Source organism: Anolis sagrei, chromosome 3, assembly GCF_037176765.1.
Source record: "Anolis sagrei isolate rAnoSag1 chromosome 3, rAnoSag1.mat, whole genome shotgun sequence".
In the NCBI taxonomy this organism is placed as follows: domain Eukaryota; kingdom Metazoa; phylum Chordata; class Lepidosauria; order Squamata; family Dactyloidae; genus Anolis; species Anolis sagrei.
Window position 1 is genome coordinate 270,272,066 of NC_090023.1, and position 12,222 is coordinate 270,284,287.

Sequence of the window (12,222 nt, forward strand, 5' to 3'; positions counted from 1 at the left end):
GGGATCACAACCAGACACAGTGAAGACATCTGCCCTTGCACTGTGCTATGCTGCTGAGTACGCATGCCCGGTGTGGGACACATCTCACCACAGTAAAACAGTGCATGTGGCTCTTAATGACACATGCCGCATTATCACAGGGTGTCTGCGCCCTACACCACTGGAAAAATTACACTGCTTAGCCGGTATTGCACCACCTGACATCCACTGGGAAGTAGCAGCCAAAAGTGAAAGGACCACGGCAGTGACATCTCCGTCCCATCCCTTGTTCGGATATCAGCAAGCACGCCAACAACTTAAATCAAGAAATAGCTTCCTAAGATTTACAGAGATACTCACAGGAACACCTCAGCAAGCAAGAGTCCAAAAGTGGCAGGTTCAAACCTCAATCAATGGCTGATACCAAATGAGAGATTCCACCCTGGGCACACAGAGGACTGGGCGACTTGGAAGGCGCTGAACAGACTGCGGTCTGGCACTGCGAGATGCAGAGCCAACCTTCAGAAATGGGGCTACAAAGTGGAATCCACGACATGTGAGTGTGGAGAAGAGCAAGCCACTGACCACCTGCTGCAATGCACCCTGCCACATGCACGATGGAGGACCTTCTTCTCGACATGCGAGTGTGGAGAAGAGCAAACCACTGACCACCTGCTGCAATGCAACCTGAGCCCTGCCACATGCACAAGGGAGGACCTTCTTGCAGCAACACCAGAGGCACTCCAAGGGGACAGATAGTGGTCAAAGGACATTTAATGGAATGCCAAGTTTGCAAACTTTGTGTTGTTTTTTTTAAATACAATACAACTGTTTGGTTCGCTCCTGACATGATAGATAAATAAATAAATACATCCTTCTCCCATCTGCACACACTTTGAACCCTTCTGCCCAGGTTTTGTCCTCTCTGGGCCCAGCCTGCAAACCAAACAGGTGGAAGGAGCTCACGCTCCACCCTTCCGGGTTCAAATTCTGCAAGAGGGAGAGCAAGGCCTTTAATGCCTGCAGGGCTTCTGGGAAGGCAAACAAACAACCCTCCCTTTGTAGCCCTAGATAAGAGGCAGCCTCACCTTTTCTCCCAGGAAGCACCGGCACTTCCTCCTCAGGCCGCCCTGACCAGACAGGTAGGTTTGGGCCGGTCACCTGATCCTTCCTCCTGCTGAACACTGAGGGGCAAAGGCACCTAGATCTGCTGCATCACACCTGGAACAGGTAAGTGGGGGGGCTACCTGGGTCCCACCTGTTTAGGGCCACCATGCTAGTGGATCAATGCTGAGAGGAAGGGGATTATTGGTGTGGAAGAAAGAGAGAGACATAAAGGTTTCCAAAGCATTGCCATGTCTGCAGTAATTTTAGAACAGCTGCTTCAGGGAAAAGACTGTATTTTTCCATCTCAGGCTTGACCATCCCTTTGGAAAGACCCAATGAGGCAAAATTGTTTGAACACTGAATGGTGGCGGCAAAAAAAGCCAATAGGATTTTGGCCTGCATCAATAGGAGCATAGTGTAGATCTAAGGAAGTAATGCTACCCCTCTATTCTGCTTTGGTTAGACCACATCTGGAATATTGTGTCCAATTCTGGGCACCACAATTCAAGAGAGATATTGACAAGCTGGAATGTGTCCAGAGGAGGGCGACTAAAATGATCAAGGGTCTGGAGAACAAGCCCTATGAGGAGCGGCTTAGGGAACTGGGCATGTTTAGCCTGAAGAAGAGAAGGCTGAGAGGGGATATGATAGCCATGTATAAATATGTGAGAGGAAGCCACAGGGAGGAGGAGGGAGCAAGCTTGTTTTCTGCTTCCCTGGAGACTAGGACGCAATGGAACAATGGCTTCAAACTACAAGAGAGGAGATTCCATCTGAACATTAGGAAGAATTTCCTGACTGTGAGAGCCGTTCAGCAGTGGAACTCTCTGCCCCGGAGGGAGTGTGGTGGAGGCTCCTTCTTTGGAAGCTTTTAAGCAGAGGCTGGATGGCCATCTGTCAGGGGTGATTTGAATGCAATATTCCTGCTTCTTGGCAGAAAGAGGTTGAACTGGATGGCCCAGGAGGTCTCTTCCAACTCTTTGATTCTATGATTCTATGATTCTATGACTTCATCTACACTGTGGAATTAATGCAGTTTTTCAGCACTTTAACAGCCATGTGTCAATGCTATGGGATCCTGAGAGTTGCAATTTTGCAAAATCTCTAGTTTTCTCTGTCCGTAGAATCATAGAATCATAGAATCAAAGAGTTGGAAGAGACCTCATGGGCCATCCAGTCCAACCCCAGGTGACTGTGGAGCCCTGTTCTTGATCTGCATCTTCTCCCACAGTGAAGGCATCGGTTTCCAGGTGGAAGGAGGTCTCGTTCGGGGTTGGCTTGACGTGCCTTCCTCTTGGCATGTTTCTCTCTTTCGCCCTCCATTCATGCTTCTTCAAATTCTACAGCATTGCTGGTCACAGCTGACCTCCAGCTGGAGGGCTCAAAGGCCAGGGCGTCCCAGTTCTCAGTGTCCATGCCAGAGTTTGTAAGGTTAGCTTTGAGCCCATCTTTCAATCTCTTTTCCTGTCCTCCAGCATTCTGTTTTCCATTCTTGAGTTCAGAATAGAGCAACTGCTTTGGGAGATGGTGGACAACGTGACTGGTCCAGCAGAGTTGATGGCGGAGAATCATCGCTTCAATGCTGGTGGTCTTTGCTTCTTCCAGTACGCTGATATTTCCCCGCCTGTCTTCACAAGAGATTTGTAGGATTTTTCAGAGGCAATGCTGATGGAATTTTCCAGGAGTTGCATGTGACGTCTGTAGACAGTCCACGTCTCGCAGGCGTATAGCAGGGTTGGGAGGACAAAAGCTTTATAGAGAAGCACCTTGGTCTCCCTATGGATGTTCCGGTCCTCAAACACTCTCTGCTTCATTCAGAAAAATGCTGCACTTGCAGAGCTCAGGCGGTGTTGTATTTCAGTGTCAATCTTGACTTTTGTGGAGAGGTGGCTGCCAAGGTAGTGGAAATGGTCAACATTTTCTAATGTTACACATATCTGGCCTTGCAGAGGGATTGTCTTGTGTCTGCTGGAAAAGAACTTTGGTTTTCTCGATGTTCAAGGAGAGGCCAAGCTTCTCATATCGTTCTGCAAAGGTGTATAGAGTGGTTTGTAGGTCTTCTACTGAATATGCACAGACAACATTGTCATCAGCATACTGGAGTTCTATAACAGATGTTGTTGTAACCTTGGTTTTGGCTTTCAGTCTGCTGAGGTTAAATAGCTTGCCATCTGTCCGATAGATGATTTCCACTCCAGTGGGAAGTTTCCCGTCAACAAGGTGAAGTATCATAGCAATAAAGATGGAGAATAGAGTACACTAACACAGACCCACTGGATCAATAGAAACCTGGGAAATCAACACATGCTGAGCTGGGCTTAGCGATGAAGATGGAGAATAACACGTCCCTGTTTGACACCTGATTCCATCTTAAATGGGTCACTTTGGGAGCCATTGCTGTCCAAGACCGTTGCCATCATGTCATCATGATTAAAGTGCATTAATGCTACAGTGTACAGAAAGTCTATGACTCTGCAGAGCAGGATCAAATCCCACTTAGCCATGCAAATCCAGTGGGTCACACTCTCTTAGCTTCCAAAAACTCAGAACAGATCTTGCCAAGGAAACTTAGGTATCAGTTTGGTTTAGGGGCTTGCAAAGTCAGGAATGACTTGAAGGCACAGAAGAACAACAACGTTCTTGACTGGCAACACACTTGCAGCCCTTTCACATCACACAGTTCTAGCACTATGGTATGGTATGTTTTCCATTTCAGTTGCAGTATATACTTCTATGATTTTGTGGGAGAGATTTAGAACTCCCAGCTGGAGAGCTCTAGCTCACCCCCAAACTACAACTCCCAGACTTTCCTGGGATTCAACTGAAGTGGAATCATATTGCTTAAGTGCCTTAAAAGGCCACCTTCTAGTAACCCTGTGGCTACGTTGCAATGAGGGAGCCAAGATATGGTGCAGAGAAATGGGTATATCCAATGACATTGGTATATAGACATTCGGTAAGCTACATATTAACTTGAGTCTAATGACTAAAATGATCAAGGGCCTGGAGAACAAGCCCTATGAGGAGCGGCTTAAGGAGCTGGGCATGTTTAGCCTGAAGAAGAGAAGGCTGAGAGGAGATATGATAGCCATGTATAAATATTTGAGAGGAAGCCACAGGGAGGAGGGAGCAAGCTTGTTTTCTGCTTCCCTGGAGACTAGGACGCAATGGAACAATGGCTTCAAACTACAAGAGAGGAGATTCCATCTGAACATGAGGAAGAACTTCCTGACTGTGAGAGCCGTTCAGCAGTGGAACTCTCTGCCCCGGAGTGTGGTGGAGGCTCCTCCTTTGGAAGCTTTGAAACAAGAGGCTGGATGGCCATCTGTCAGGGGTTATTTGAATGCAAGATTCCTGCTTCTTGGCAGAATGGGGTTGGACTAGATGGCCCATGAGGTCTCTTCCAACTCTTGGATTCTATGATTCTATGATTCTATACATATGCATTCGAGGGGAGCTTTTTGTAAACACTGTAGTTGTAGACATTGCAGATCCTGCAGCCGGTTCGAAACCAGCCTCTGCGGTGCATGCAATCCCCATCTGGAATTACCAGTGTTAATTGCTCCACATTGAAACTGGTTCTTCTACACCAGCTTAAAACTAAGCAGTTCAGTGTAGAGTTGACCTTTGGCTGCGTTTATAATGACCCAAATGGAGTGAACTGATGCAGGCTGTCCTGATGCAGAATGGGTGTATCTCTGGAACCCTTTGCGTGTCCAGACAGCATTAGTGTCAGTAGCCCTGGAGAAATGCCATTTCTGATGAAGTCAGAACATCCAATCATGTGATTATTATTATTGTTATTATTATTATTATTAAATAGTCATGTGCCGTCACACCCATTCCCTATAAAAGTAAAACTAAGATGTGCTTCTCTCTTTGTCTGGGCGGACCGCGGGGGTCTTTCTTTAGAAGCTCAACATTTCTCAGCAACTGAGGCCACTTCAGGTTTGGAACATCAAACAGAATATTTATTTCTCAAAGTCCTTGCAGACTTGGCACAGCTTATTAAAGTTACAAACAAAACAGTCAATTCGTGAAACCATAGAGATGATCTTTCTTCCCTTTTCCTTCAGTTACTGAGGTGCCTTCATCCAAATGGTAGAAGAAAATCCTGAGATCTTTTTACCCCAACCCTGAGCCACTATCTTTTAGAAAGCGTAGGCCTTCCCTATTCCAGCCCAAGGTCAGTTTTGGAGATGAAGCAAATAGTGCTCAATAACTATTTCTCAATAACTCAATATCTATCTATAACTCAATTGCTCAATCACTATCTATAGTGTCTCAATCACTAAATTTATGTTTCTATCTATTTCTCAATCAGCTTCTTTATCTATATAACTCATAGAATCATAGAATCAAAGAGTTGGAAGAGACCTCCTGGGCCATCCAGTCCAACCCCATTCTGCCAAGAAGCAGGAATATTGCATTCAAATCACCCCTGACAGATGGCCATCCAGCCTCTGTTTAAAAGCCTCCAAAGAAGGAGCCTCCACCACAAGAGAGTTCCACTGCTGAACGGCTCTCACAGTCAGGAAGTTCTTCCTCATGTTCAGATGGAATCTCCTCTCTTGTAGTTTGAAGCCATTGTTCCATTGTGTCCTAGTCTCCAAGGAAGCAGAAAACAAGCTTGCTCCCTCCTCCCTGTGGCTTCCTCTCACATATTTATACATGGCTATCATTTCTCCTCTCAGCCTTCTCTTCTTCAGGCTAAACATGCCCAGCTCCTTAAGCCGCTCCTCATAGGGCTTGTTCTCCAGACCCTTGATCATTTTAGTCGCTCTCCTCTGGACACATTCCAGCTTGTCAATATCTCTCTTGAATTGTGGTGCCCAGAATTGGACACAATATTCCAGGTGTGGTCTAACCAAAGCGGAATAGCTTCTCTATCTAAATAACAATCAGCTTCTCTATCTAAATAACTCAATTCTCAATTGTTCTTACAATGGTTTTCTCAGAGTACCTGCCTGACCAACAGCACATCTGAAGCTTGCTTCTCTACTGAAGGAGGCAGGGAAGATTCCAAAATGCAGATCTCAACCCAGGAAAAAAGGCGGTCCCTAGACCCAAAGAGATACTTTTCTAAACCTATAACTGCAGAGGGCCTGCAGTCTGGCTTTGCAGACTCTGATACTGTGCTGCTGAGTCTATAGCAGCCCTGGGGAAATGCAGAAGAATGCTATCCCATGCAGCTAAAAGGCAATGTAAACCATGCTCCTGGAAGACGGAACAAGTCAACAAAAATAATCTCGATGTCTTGGTTTTTATGCTGATCCTCGAGGTTCTTTGGAGCACTGATTCAGAGAATTGGACTGGATAGATTGCAACACCACTGGTTTCTTAAATATAGACATCACGGTTTTCTGTAGGCAAGCAGGTGATGACTGGGAAATGGTACATATTCTGTACCTGATAAGGACCAGCAGGTTAGATAGGCCCAGAAACGGGATTAACATTTGAGGCACCAAAATGTGTGTTGGCCAAGGTTGCTCTGGCTTTGGCCAGTGCCATAGCAATGGATCTGTTGGACCTGCTTTGAGTCTCCTTGTGGAGAGAAAAACCAGGGTATAAATAAACATAATGATAATAGTAATGATAGTAATAATAATACATTTGGGCACTGCAATGGGCCAGATCCAGCTTGATCCAGCTCTCCACACCTCTAAAATACCTTCCTGGAAGCTCCAGAGTAAATCCCGTTCCTACTTGCAACACATTATTTATTTATTTACTAGCCATCCCCTGCCACGCGTTGCTGTGGCCCTCATGGGGGTTCAGTGTGGGAGGTTTGGCCCAATTCTATCATTAGTGGGATTTAGAATGCTCTGTGATTGTAGGTGAACTATAAATCCCAGCAACCACAACTCCCGAATGTCAAGATTCTATTTTCCCCAAACTCTACCAGTATTCACATTTTGGGCATATTGAGTATTCGTGTAGAGCTTGGTCCAGACCCATCATTGTTTGAGTCCACAGTGCTCTCTGGATGTAGGTGAACTACAACTCCAAAACCAAAGGACACTACCCACCAAACCCTTCCAATATTTTCTGTTGGTCGTGGGACTTCTATGTGCCCAGTTTGGTTCAATTCCATTGTTGGTGGAGTTCTGAATGCTCTTTGATGGTAGGTGAACTATAAATCCCAGCAACTACAAATGACAAAATCATTTTTTTTGAGCGAAGGACATACATTGGGTTGTTAGGTGCATTGTGTCCAAATTTGGTGTCAATTCATCCAGTGGTTTTTGGGTTCTGTTAATCCCACAAACGAACATTACATTTTTATTTATATAGATTTATGTGCTTCATTTATATACCACTTTTCTCATCCCTGGGGGAGGACTCAAAGCGGAGTACATCAAGTAATGGCAAGATTCAATGCCTCCATATATATATACAAAACCAAAGCACAGCAGTGCTTCTGCTGTGAATCTTCCATGCAGCAGCTGCAATGTAAGTCCACTTTAGTTGATCCATGTAGACATGGCCACAGACTTGTGTAAGTCACAGTTTGGTTGGGGTGTGGATCATGCTTTGTTTGCTTTTTGCACTGTGTTAAAATACCTCCTACCAGTAGCATTGCCACCCTGTGGAAGAGTCCTGCTCCCGGTCATGCCATTTTCCTGCCTGGGAGGCTGGTGGAGTCTCCTTCTTTTGAGGTGTTCAGGAACAATTGGATGGACACCTGCCAGGAAGGCTTGGATGGTACTTTCCTGCATGGCAGAATGGAATTGGCTGGATGACCTCTGGGAATATCTTCCAACTCTATGATTCTGGAGAGTTGGAAAATGTCACCCATTCAATTCAGGAATTCCAAGTAAGGCAGGGAGCTGTCCAGCTTCTTCCTGAAGGCAATTCAGAGAAGGAGAGCCCAAGGTCTCTCTCTCTTGGCATTTGCCTCCATTGCTGAACTGCTCTCCCTCTCAAGACCTTCCTTTTAATGTTCTGCTGAAATCTACCCACCCAAATGGTCAGTCCCCAATGATGCCCTTGTCTTCCAATTGCTCCAATTTAAGAACAAAACCAGGAGTGAGTCACGTCTCCATTTTGCAGCAAATCCTAAAGTTTTGGGGTTCTTGTTGTCCTCTCCGTTCCCTCCGCAGGAGTCTGCAGCCTCCTTGGCCGCTCCCTCCTGCCAAGATTTGGGATGTCCGGTACATTGGGTATTAGCTAATGGGAGCAAAGCGTTGCAATATTGCTAAGTGATCTCACCCCCTTCGCAGGGTCTCTTTTTGTGCCAGGAAAACTTCCAAAGAGAGGGCAGCGTGACTTTGCAGCAACACCCTGCAAAGCCTTGCCAAGAAGAAGGGAACACCCATTTTTCAGGAGGAAAATGGTTATGTTTATTGAAAGTAAATGGATGCCTTAAAGAGGTGGGAAATGGAGCAGGGAGAAATAGAGGGCGGCTGGAAAGTCCCAGGTCAGGGAGGCAGCAAATCCATTCCTGGTGTTGGTCTAAACTTTGAAGATGTCACTTTCAAAAGTGGATTCTCTACATCAGGAGTCCTCAAACTAAGGCCCGAGGGCCGGATACGGCCCTCCAAGGTCATTTACTTGGCCCTCACTCAGGCTCAACCTAAGTCTGAAACTACTTGAAAGCACACAACAACAACAACAACAACAACAACAACAACAACAACAACAATCCTATCTCGTCAGCCAAAAGCTGGCCCACACTTCCCACTGAAATACTAATAAGCTTATATTTATTAACATTGTTTTTCATTTTAATTATTGTATTGTTTTAAAGTGTTTTTGCACTACAAATAAAATATGTGCAGTGTGCATAGGAATTCATTCATGTTTTTTTTTCAAATTATAATCTGGCCCTCCAACAGTTTGAGATACTGTGACCTGGTCCTCTGTTTAAAAGGTTTGTGGACCCCAACTCTACACAGTTGATATACATCCACACTGTAGAAATACTATAGTTTGATACCACTTTAGTAGCCATGGCTCAGTACTAAGAAATCATAATGTCTTTAGCTGTGCTGGTATGTCTGTAACAGGAGCTCCAACTTTATTTTCTTTCTATCAAGTGTTTGCATGCATTCCAAAGTCTCAGGGATTCTGCAAAAAGGTGGCTTCCTTTGGTTTGCAGTCATAGGGCAAGCCACCTGTCTATCATTGTTAAGTTTGGATCCGCCCCTTCTCCCAGGGAGATGGGAAGGGAAGAGGGGGCCATTTTTAGTTAGTCTTAGTGAGGAAAGCTAAGTTAGAGGACGTGGACAAGCTTCACCTGCAGAAAAGCTTCATTTCTCGGGACATTCCAGGGGAAAATTCCCAAAGCTCTGGCTGGGAGCTTGCAGCCTCTCAGCCTTACAGCATCTGAGGGAAACAGCCCTAAAGTCTTAAGAAATTCCAGAGGGAAAACAGCTTTACAGACCCAAAGAACTCCAGCTGGAGAATCTGCAAGCCTTTACTAGTAGGTCTACTCGGTGCCCAAGATGCAGTTTGGATCCGGTTGTAGTTCCCACATCAGTAACCCTTAGATAATAGATAGCCTGGGAGAGGTTAAAAGGGGTTTTTCCTCTTAAAGTATAAGAACAGTTAACGAAGACAGTTGCCTGTCCCTTGTGGACAAGATTAAGGAAGCCACCAGTTGATTTAAAGCCTTGAAGCATTTGGTTGACTCACTGAAGATTTGAGAAATATTTAATTTGTTCACTAATAAGGACTTTGTTTAACCTTTCAAGCCATCTAAAGACCATTTCTTCAGGAAAATCCTTGAGGGCCTCTTTCGTGGCGCCCTGGCTTTCCCGCTGGGCACAAGGTGCACAACCTATTTCAAAAGACAATTATTACAGGCCCAGTGCGTGACGGAACATTAGCTTTCTCTGGTGTCTTATACTACAACTCGCATGAATCCATAGCATTAGGCCATGGCATTTAAAGTAATGTCAAGCTGGCATTAATTTTACAGTGTAGATGGACCCGTGAAAGCAAACCTTTTCCTCATGAACAAGAATGGAGAACTTACACAGTCTTCTTTTTTTACTTTGAGGGCCTTTGCAAAACAGAAAAGCCAACCCAAAATATGACTAGATTTGATTAGCCAGTGTAGTGTAATGATCTGCATGTTGGGTTACAAATCTGGAGAACAGGGTTTGAATCCCTGTTGAAAACCCAGTCTAGGCAAGTCACACACACTCAGCCTCAGAAAGGTTCACCTTAAGGTCACTATTACACAACAACAACAACAACAACAACAACAACAACAACAACAACAACAACAACATGTCCATTTCAGGCCAAACAGCTTCACATCACACAATTTTCCCACACCCAGATTGTGTACACAGACAGAGAGACAGGCACACCCATTTGTACACACAAGCTGTCACACACCTCTACACCCTTTAAGAAATGCTTTTCCGTGCAAACAATATAACACAAGTAGACATTGTGTAGAATCTCATTGATGTATTGTCGAAGGCTTTCATGGCCGGAATCACTGGGTTGTTGTAGGTTTTTTTGGACTATATGGCCATGTTCTAGAGGCATTCTCTCCTGACGTTTCGCCTGCATCTATGGCAAGCATCCTCAGAGGTTGTGAGGTCTGTTGGAACTAGGAAAATGGGTTTATATATCTGTGGAAAGACCAGGGTGGGGCAAAGGACTCTTGTCTGCTGGAGCTAGGTGTGGATGTTTCAACTGAACACCTTGATTAGCAATTGATAGCCTGGAAGTGCCTGGGGCAATCTTTTGTTGAGAGGTGATTAGATGTCCCTGATTGTTTTCCCTCTGCTGTTTTGCTGTTTTAATTTTAGAGTTTTTAAATACTGGTAGCCAGATTTTGTTCATTTTCATGGTTTCTTCCTTTGAAATTGAAGTTGAAATTGTCCACATGCACATCTAATCCACACTGGGCATGCATACTCAGCAGCAGAGTAGCACAGCGCAAGGGCAGATGTCTTCACTGTGTCTGATTGTGATCCCCAGGTTGTGCCAATCAGCTTTCATATGATATTGTTTCTAGCACCCATTTTTTGCTTCAGGCAGTGCTTCTTGTAGGTCAGAGCACAGTCCAAAGTGACTCCCAGGTATTTGGGTGTGCTGCAGTGCTCCAGTTGGATTCCTTCCCAGGTAATCCTCAGAGCTCGGGATGCTTGCCTGTGTTTTGGATGGGTTGGGGATCAGCTGGTTTTCCCTGTAATAGGCAGTAAGGGCACGTAGAGCTTCGGAGAGCTTCTGTTCAACCATCTCAAAGCTCCCTGCTTGAGCAAGTAATGACCAGAAGCAACCAGAAGCCAACAATATGATGTGGCAGCTCTATAGTGTCTAGATCCAGGAAGTCATGCTACCCATGCTCTATTCTGCCTTGGTTAGACCACACCTGGAATACTGTGTCCAATTCTGGGCACCACAATTTAAGGGAGATATTGACAAGCTGGAATGTGTCCAAAGAAAGAGGGCAACTAAAATGATCAAGGGTCTGGAGAACAAGCCCTATGAGGAGCGGCTTAAGGAGCTGGACATGTTTAGCCTGAAGAAGAGAAGGATGAGAGGAGATATGATAGCCATGTATAAATATGTGAGAGGAAGCCACAGGGAGGAGGGAGCAAGCTTGTTTTCTGCTTCCCTGGAGACGAGGACGCAATGGAACAATGGCTTCAAACTACAAGAGAGGAGATTCCATCTGAACATGAGGAAGAACTTCCTGACTGTGAGAGCCGTTCAGCAGTGGAACTCTCTGCCCCAGAGAGTGGTGAAGACTCCTACTTTGGAGACTTTTAAACAGAGGCTGGATGGCCATCTGTTGGGGGTGCTTTGAATGCAATTTTCCTGCTTCTTAGTAGGGTTGGACTGGATGGCCCATGAGGTCTCTTCCATCTCTATGATTCTATGATTCATCATTTTGAACCCATGCATTTCCAAGGGCTTTCTCAAATGAGGAATACTTGAAGGTGGTTCACTATTATCTTCCTGTCAGATATAGCCTGTCAGAGATGATTTAGCATTGCCTTACTTTGAAATATGATTTGAAGCACCTAGCATTCCTTGGCAACATTTAGAATTAAAATAGTCTGCAATATCAGTATGCAAAGGGATCTTGTAGTATCTTACAAGTCTAGAGAACCATGCGGATAGCATACTCGTTTTGTTGACTGCTTCTGAGGAAGTAGACTCGGGGTG

At 45.1% G+C, this 12,222-nt stretch overlaps 1 protein-coding gene across 2 annotated transcripts in view; it reads left to right on the forward strand.

The window, feature by feature from the left end:
• The first annotated feature begins 1,091 nt into the window (after positions 1-1,091).
• Positions 1,092-12,222, forward strand: part of TPRG1 (tumor protein p63 regulated 1) — a 68,167-nt gene continuing 57,036 nt past the window's right edge. For both annotated transcript variants that reach the window (XR_010909533.1, XM_060766756.2), the window contains exon 1: positions 1,092-1,209. The gene's annotated coding sequence lies outside the window, so the exon portion shown is untranslated. The remainder of the gene's footprint in view (positions 1,210-12,222) is intronic.